General features: G+C 42.4%; 1 long non-coding RNA gene across 1 annotated transcript; it reads right to left on the bottom strand.

The window, feature by feature from the left end:
- Positions 1-106: 106 nt before the first annotated feature.
- LOC311587504 lies at positions 107-9,210 on the bottom strand. The gene is made up of 3 exons (XR_014775886.1): positions 8,781-9,210; positions 6,157-6,317; positions 107-184 (listed from the first exon to the last, which is right to left on the bottom strand). It is a non-coding gene; the product is annotated as an uncharacterized lncRNA (long non-coding RNA).
- Between the last annotated feature and the right edge of the window lie 171 nt (positions 9,211-9,381).

The following is a 9,381-nucleotide window of genomic DNA, read 5'->3' as shown; positions in this document are numbered from 1 at the left end:
GCCGCGGGGGCTGTACATGATAGAGAGAAGCCAGGCCAAACCCAGAAAGTCCCACACACATGCTTGTGAGAAGAGGGTGAGCCTAGAGGCGGCATGCACAGAAGAAGCCCCACCTGGCCCCTCAGCTGACTTCTGTGAATGAGGTTCTTGATCACCTTCATAAAGTGATATGAACCATTCCATCCTAAGAGGGAGCAAAAAATAAATAAATAAATAAATAAAGTGGTAATTGCATACATACAACCAGAGCAAATATTTTAAAAATGTCTTTAAATAATGTCAAAAATATTTAGTATGCAAATCCTTCACTATAATGACATGAGTCCACAGGTGGTGTTAGGATTCCTTGAAATAGTAGACTTCACAGTGGTCTTTATATAGAGACTTTGTGTGGACTTTGTTGTCTACAGATGCTCAGATGCTTGTTGATGGCACCTGCTCCCAGCTTGGCATTTAAGAAGGCCAAGGAATAATTAAGAATGATGCCTCTTGTTTCTTCCATCCTCTGGAAAACTGCCACATCTTAGTCCTCCTCCAGGCTTAGATAGAGCTAGGTCAATTAGTATATTATGTTGTATTTTTATATTAGTTACATATATACTGCAAGCCACCTCTCTACTCTCAGTAACACACACACACACACACACACACACACACACACACACACACACACTAGCTATGGTCGGCCATTATACAAAGCACCTATGACTACAAATCTTTTAATTGCCATAAATTTGTTTAAAAGCACACATTAAATGCATGTTTGACACTCTACTTTCTAGAACCTCAACACCACAAAATGCATAGACTATACTGTACAGCTGTGGAAAATCTGGTTAGTACGCAAGACTCCACTCACACTAGCAGCTCATACTGACTTAGAAATCCTAGCTTTTGAGCTCATGAGGACCTCTGAAGTTTAATGTATTGCAACAAATAAAAATCACAATATGTAATGGAAATTTTGGCGGAAACTGTGAAATGCCTAAATATTTCAGAAAGAAGAAGTGCTTCAGACAATGCTGTGACAATGCTGTTCTTCCTACTGTAACCGCACAATGCTACCCGTGCTGAGATAAGCACCGGCCTTCTATATAGGTCAATTTTAGCAGAGAGTGAATAAATAAAATAGTAAGTGCCTTTATTAGAAATATAACAAAGGTCTTTTGAGAACGATGTATAACCAGTTAAAAAGGAACAATATACACAATGAAGCATTTTAAACCTTATCATCAAGTATTTAAGTTACGCAACACCTCTACCTCAGATCCTAGAATATTCTCTCTAGGCTCATATGAGCCACTGTTTACTTGGAGCCAATGGGTAATCGTAAAAACAACTCACAAAGCAGCTTGCACAGTCCTTTCTATCCAATTTTCTGCCAAAGGTTAATACTTAATGCCATAATCCCGTTGCTATTTCATCTAGCTATTGACTTATATGGAAAAGCCAGATAGATAAGTGGACAGATGCAAAGAGGCAGGAGGGGAGCACAGGACCTGGCTGTGCTGGAAAATATTAGCTGAATCTTAATCCTGACTGTGCTGGAAAGCACAAGATGTCTCCATACCGTTGACACTACCCTACCCACAAGCTGAAGCTGAAATCTGCAGGCGCTCTCTTCCTGTCTCTCTCCCCTCCTGTCTCTCTCTCTCTCCCACATCTCTATCTCTCTCCATGTCTTCCTCTCCTTTCTTCCCCTCCCCCCTCTCCCCCCCCACTCTCTCTTTCACTCCCAATCATCTTCTCTTTCGCCTTCACTAGAAGTAATACCTCTATGTATTGCTAGTGAGGACTCCTGTCTTATGCCATGGCATCCTGTACTATTTTTTTACAATCCAATTCATGGCCTCTGCTTTCAAGTTGTTATTGTTACTTAGACATATAAACACAGCCTTCCAGTGCTGCTTACCCTTTGGCTCTTCCTTCTTTGAGGCCCATGTTGTTCACCTGTTCCATAAACTCATTGCTGCCATCCGCTGGCTTTTTGTTCAGGAAAGATTTTAGCACCTGCTTTTGTTGTACTCAAATCTTAGCACGTTCCCAGGGCACTTCAGCGTCTGATGGGTAAGTCACCCAACACACCAACTTCTGCCTCTGTTTCCTTCTCTCCTAGCCTTCCCCTCTCATGACCTCACTCTAGAACATACCATAAAAACTTCTCAGCCTCCAGAGTCACTAAATGAAGCATCTCCCTGGTGCCTTCATAGCTTTCTGGTTGAACAGGCCCAAGCTTTGCACTTCTTCACCTCCCTTGGCCTCTCTGTGCTTATATTTTCCCACACCTCTCATAGGCATCAAATGCCATTTTACCTTTACTTCTCCTCCCATAACCTAGCTTTATGAGCACTTTGCTGTCATGTCCCTAAACCCCATAGTCATTCTCTGCCCCGCCTCCATCCCACCCCAGCAGGAAGTCAGTTTCTGAGACAAATCCAGCGGTCATCTTTTCCTCCTTCATTAGAAAATGGTACCGTTATAAAATCATGCATACTCACCCCTGAGGGCTAGGGTTAGGTAGTAAGCTTGTTTGATTCCTCTCAACTTTTTGAGACTTGGTTCTTCTGTGCCCTGGAATTCACTCTGTAGACCAGGCAGGCGTCAGTCAGAGAGATTCACTGCCTCTTGCCTTCTGAATGCTGGGATTAAAGGTATGTGCCCCCACTGCCTTGTTTATCCCCCTTAAGAATTGCTTCCTATTTAAAATCTCCAGTCTCCTTAAAACCTTGCTTTCCTCTCTGGCTTCAACAAATGATCCCATAGTCTGTGAACAAGGGGAAAAACCAGATCAGGACACTGGCAGAATAGAAGTGCCTGAGGCTTATCTCCCCACAGTAATTAATGGGGCACTGATAGGAAGTGAAATCCCGATAGAGTCTAAACCTAGGAGGACTGTTTCAAAAGTGTAGGCTCATTCAGTGGTGGAATCACTAGAATTTGCCCTAAGCCCTGAGTCTGAAGCGTTTCTGTCCCCTCTGAACTGAGCTGTTGACTTACTTGGTTTTGGTCCCTCCTACCAGAACCATGTGCCACGGGATGCAGGAAAGACGGACTCACTAATGTAAGCCCTGGGTGTGGATGCGGAAATAGCACTGCAGTTCAGCTCCAGCGCCTCTGAGTTACAGGCTGGCCAGTGGCCCACGGAAGGACATATCTACCTTTGCCTACAGAAGCAGGCTTGCAGACCTCATCTTCTTCTCCGAACCTCAAAGCAGCCTTGATCCCATTCCAGCCCTTCTATGCTGTATTCAGTGCCGCCACTGCCTTCTTAGGGAACTAACTACATGGTGGCCGAGAAGAGCCATTATAGGGACCCCTCAACACATATCTCCTAACAAGCACATTAGCTGTGAATTCTGAAGCATCAGCCCATTGATCGAGGGTTCTAGAGTCTAGTCAGTCTACCCAGAAACTCACAGATCCTTGAGACTTTGTTAACAGAACTGCCAAATGAAGGCCACATTACAGACCCCAAAGCAGTCACAGAATCCAGATTAACACCACTCAACCACAAACCCAGAGGCAATCCTATGAGCCATGGCTTGCAACAGCATAGTCCCTTGGCTATTTGTAAAGACTGAAGCTTACATTTGTTCTTTTATGTATACAGACACCAAGGTAAAGTTTACACAGAAAATGATCAGGCAGTTGCAGCACCAGGGAAGGAAATAAGGAAAGCTTCAATAAGCAGTCAGAGAAACGGACATCAATGAACACTCTGAAAGAGAATTCAAATACTCATCTTAAAGAAGCTTACTAAAACAGAGCATTTTGCAAGTCAGGAATAGGTGAGTGAACAAAATTGGGGCAATAATTCATAAACAAAAACAAGAAGCTTAATAAAGAAAAAGGAATAATTATAAAAAAAGAATAAAAGAAAAACCTAGGAGCTGAGCATACAAATCTAAAAGGCCTCTAGATCTTAGCACAACTGACACCATGTTAGAGGCACTAATCTTATCTTAAAGCCCAGCACATAGGCCCCAACACCTACTAAAATGGGAACAAAGACCATATCCATCAAGGGCCTAGTCCATGGTTCCAGGGCCCAGAGAAGGCCCTAAATAATTCTCTCTAACTACTCTTGCTAACTGAAGTGTGTTCGTGAGGATATATATATATTATATTATATATATATATGTATTATATGTATATATTATATATATGTATTATTATATGATATTTGGACAAGTTCCCCATGCAGCCTCCCGCCAGTGACAAAGACTTTCATTTGAGCTTTATGTGTGCTCTCTGGTGGCCTTAACCTCAAAACACAAGGAGAGAATGGAAAGACCCAGTTCCAATACCAAACTCAGTCATGCAAAAGAAAAACTAGTGAACTCCAAGACACATAATTTAAAAGCATCCTGTTATAAGAGAGGAAAGGAGAAGTGAATGAAGAAAGAATAAGGGATTGGGGAAGCAAGTATACAAATATCTGAGCCACGGGAGGGCCAGAAAGAGAAGAGTGAGAAAAGGGAACAAGATGCTACCGTAAAGAAATGCTGTATAAATTTTCTCAAAACGTTAGAGGAATGTGGATCCATAACCATGAAAGTAGAAGGACTCCCCTCCCCCCCCCACACACACAAGAGGATAACCCAAAGAAGACTCTAAGACACATTATAATCAGGTTGCTAGCAATTTTAAAAGCTGAAGGAGGGGCTGGAGAAATGGCTCAGTGGTTAAGGGCACCGCCTGCTCTTCCAGAGGTCCTGAGTTCAATTCCCAGCAACCACATGGTGACTCACAACGATCTATACTGTTATCTGATGCCCTCTTCTGCAGATAAAGCACTCATATACAATAAATACAATAAATAAATCTTAAAAAAAATAAAAGCTGAAGGAGAAAAGTGATTTTTCTCTTGGGAACTTGTAGGAGGAAATCTGTAGGAGGCTAACAACGGACTTCTCCGTAAACCAGAAAACTCACATACTCAAAGTTCTAAAAGAAATAACCAGGCAAGAATGCTGTACGCAGACGTACCAGCCTTCAGAACTGAATGGAAAGGAAGACTTTTCTTTCTCCTTAAAAAAAAAAACTTTTCTAGGTAGACAAGGGTTGAAAGAATTCACCACTGTAAGTAAGAGACATAACGAAGAAAGCCCTACTAGCTAGCTTCTGTTCCCTCTGCTCCCTCCCAGTGATGTCTCCAGGATCCTTAGTGGTTTAGTTACTTCTGAACTAAACACTGTGTCCTTAGTTAACTTGGCTTTTCTCATCTATATAGAATGCTTCTGACCTAAGACTCTGATCTTCCCTGGTTATCTTTGTGGCTCTGTCCATCTTCTCTCTCCTTTGTCACTTTATCTCCCTTTGCCAAATCTCCAGATGCTCCTGGAAGCTCCTCCATGCGATGGACTCAAGTCACATTTTAGGCTTTTTTGTTTTTTATGATATTAGTATCACATAATTTAGTGGGTTAATGACTTGATACTGTGTGACTGTTAGATTAATCAGTATGCAGCAAATGCTGCCCCAGTTTCACTCTACGGCAGGCACTCTTCTGCCTGCTGTGTCTTTAAAAGGCTCACTTCTTCCAACAACTCAGTGAAAGGGCAATATTTTTTTTTCCAGTTTCCTAACAAAGAACTTGAGTTGTTTGAACCAAGTCCTGATTCTAGGGTCCACATTTACTCTCTTGCCATTCAGAAGAATGAATATAAGATTAAATTGGAAAAAGACATAGACTGTGTTTTGGATAAAAATCCCCCATTCCCTGCAGGTGGTTCTTAAACCCATAGGAGGGAAATTTAGCCTTTACTTTCTTAGAATGAGTCTCTCCTAACCCCCATTTATCGCACCATTCCCTCATTTCTCCACCCCGGCCCCACCCATCCAGTTATAACATCCTGCCTTGCCTCTCCCGTTCCACCTTAACACACCTCTCCTCTTTAGTCCTCTGTCATCTCAGTCCTGTTACTCCAAGCAAGTCCACATTTTAGAAGGATGTCTGTTTTACTTGTTTAAGTAAACGTAGCTCTGTTTAGTCACATTTATTTCCAACAACAACATATATTTAATAAAAACACATTTTTTTCTTTAGTATCTTCTTAATTTCAACACACTTAACCAATTAGTAACCATTTACACGGAAAAATATATAGAACCCTGCCATACCCACAACTAACTGGTACATGAAAACTAAAATACCAACTCCACTCCTCCTTGCAGTGGCATCTCAACTCTTTGCAGCCATATCTCATAGATGTCCTTCCACTGGGGACCACAGTGTATTCTCTTCCTCTTCTTCCAGTTCTGTGGTGGAAGCCAGCTGCCAGCACTGGTGCCAGTGGCATCCTGGTACTTTTTTCCTGTATGGAAAGTTTCCTAGTGACATCTCCAAAACTCAAAGAGAAAAGTAAGTCCTAGAGGCTACTTTGGCTTTTAACCTCCAAGACATCCTCCTGGAGCAAAACAACAGAGCAAGCCTTGCTATCTAGCTGGGATGAAGCAGGTGAGGACTGAAGGGGACCTGGGCTGGAATTAAAATGATCTGCTGATTTATTGTCATTACAATCCATCAATACCCGGGAAATTAGATTCTCAAACACCAATTATTCATGTTACCTGGATAGTGGGGACAGCACATGACTCCTCGGGTCTGAAATGTCAGACAGGAAGGAATGAAACAAGATCAATTTACTTTTAAATACTGCACCAGGAATCAGTGGGGCCCTGAGGAATGAAGCAGGCCTCTTGCTACAAAACCCTAAGCATTCCGTTCTTCCTCTCCCAAGACTTGTTTCCTCAGACTCTGTGCCCCTGAGTTAATTATAACACCTAGCAGGTGCTCTCCCTCTCCACACAGTGGAAGAAGGAGAAATGCAAGCAAGTTAAGTGATGAGTGAGTAAAGCTCCCGCACATGCCGGGGCCAAAGGATGGATATGTCACCAAGATAGAATTTTCCCATTTATATCCAGCAGCATAAGAATGCAAGTCTTGACATATTTCTGTCTTTCAGGCTCATGTATTTTCTGTGTGTCGTGTTACGGTTTTAGTTTATTTATAGCTTCCTGGTTTGGGAAATGTCAACTTCTGGTGGGTGAGTATGTGCAGTAAGATGTCGGAGTGATGCTGGGGAACAGGAAAAAGAGGATTGGGGGAAGGGTTCATGAAAATGAAGTATGTCGGAGGAAGATATACACGAACCTATGGTCGTGCAACTCAGAGTGAAAAATATAATATGATAGGAAAACACACCTAATAGTGCAGGACAGGGAAAGGCGGAACAAACTGAAGGCGAAGACAAGACACCACATGTTGGAAGAAATGTGTAGACTGCAATTAAAAACTGACACAAGAAAGAATTCATAACTTTTCCCAGGAGTGATGTTGTGGGAGTCTCAGAGTACTTTAAAAGAGAATAAATACCAATTGGACTTGCTGGGTTTTAAGACGTTTTATTGCTATGTTTTCATGGCTGGACAGCACAAAAGCTAAGGTAAGAATAGCTACAATCCAGGTTTCAACTCTTACTAATTTGTATAATTTATATAAAAAAAAACAGAAAACAATCAGTTTACTAAGCACCTACAATCGTTTATAGCCATTTTAACTCCTTTGGATATTCTAAAGTCCCTGTGTAACTGTGACCTGTATCCCTAACGGAGGAATGTATACCTCAGCGCCCCCTAGTGACACTGCCCTGAGCATTTTGTACAGAATTATGTTCAGGAGTGAGACTATATACCAATTCACACATAATGATATAATTTAACACTATAATTTACAATAAATAGTTGACTTTTTATGACCATGCCAGGTTAGAACAGTGTTATATTTCTCCCAGATTTGTTTGCAGTCGATAATAATACACCAAGTCTCAGTTAACTTGTATTCCCTCATCTGTGAGGGTAATGGGGGTCGGGGTGGGGGCGGTGCCAGAGAGAAGAGTTTATCGGGCTGCTGATCAGTGCATCCAAAACATGTTCTACTTTGGGATAAGGCAATCCTTCCCACATGCATGTCATGGTAAAGAGCTACATGAGCACAAGGGAGCACAGGTTCATTTCCCGTGTTCTCTATGTAGACACCCTCGGACAAGCAAGCCCAAAGGCTTCACTCCTCTTCCCTTCCTGTCCATTGTGTTCTCTGAGGTCTACTATTGTGGTCTCTACTAGTTGCCACCATTGTGTCATTGTGTTTCTAGTCAGTGCCTTTAGCTCCCAAGGTACCAACATGCTCTCTGTCCTGGTCGTCTTCATATTTTCTTCTTTCATCTCCAAATATATTTATTAAATACTCATTTTGTCTATAACAGTGATGACAACTCCCAAAAGAGGTGTGAAAAAAAATGGATTGTGAAAATCTTAGCAGAACAATTTTTTTTCTGGCTTTGAGCCTAACTCTTTGGGTAAGACACTCACTTGTGTGGGTCGCTGCCATGAAGGTCAAAAAAGAAAAAAAAAGTAACCCAATCACCTATTTTGTAGCACTACACCCAAAGACAATGTAAGTATATAAAAAGATTTAGCCTGCCAGCGTGTGAAAGACAAGTTGTACATAATAGGATTATAAAGCAACCATCTACTAAATTAGCAATTTAAGTCAGGAGACCATGGTTGGAAATACCACGCCAGATCACAGGGACAGTTAGAGTAGATTTCCTGTCATATTCAGCAACAGCTGTGCATGTATCAAGTTAGTCAAATCCAATTTCTGCCTTTCAAGGGCATGTGTGGGGGTCAATCCACCCACCTTCTCTGTCCGAGGGGAGAGATTTGCAGATAGCATGCCTTCCCTCCCACCTTAAGGAAAAGTATGCAGCACCCACCTCGTTGGAGCTACAGCTAGCCTTGAGCATGTGCCCATGCCCTAGAAATTCATCCTTCCAAGATGCAGTAGAAACATGCGTGGGGTATTACCCAGCAGCCTGTGGCCGCTGTAGTAGAGGCGCGAGTGGGAAGCATCCGTGGCAAATCCTCCAGAAAGAGAGCAGACGGGTTACATCTGCACTAACTTCCCCTCACCCTACTCACTGTCCCATCACCACGGTCTAATCTAGGAATCCACTTTCTCCTTCATATTCAGACCTTCAGACTTTTTAAAAGAATCTATCACCAGTCCTTCTAAAACCTTAACCCTTGCCTAGGAATTTTGTCTTAACATCCTTCACTCAGTGCTTCCAATCACAGTGTCAGATCTCAAGCTCATTCCAGACGGCTCTAAGCACCAACAAGTCAATCAGCCCTACTCCCCTCACACCAGGCTCATCCTGCGGGGACAGCTTTATAGGCTCGAGAGTAAGTAGGAACCTGGCCTTGAAATCTGTGGTGAATGATACAACATCCAAGCTGGAGAAACAGCCTCCAAAACACCGGATCCTCATCCCCTATCAAATGCCTATAAAGAACCCTAGATCATCCTCTGTCAAA

This window comes from Acomys minous (genome assembly GCF_964271855.1).
Source record: "Acomys minous genome assembly, chromosome: 16".
Taxonomy (NCBI): Eukaryota; Metazoa; Chordata; class Mammalia; order Rodentia; family Muridae; genus Acomys; species Acomys minous.
The sequence above is the reverse complement of the archived record's forward strand: the minus strand, read 5'-3'. Positions and strand labels throughout refer to the sequence as shown.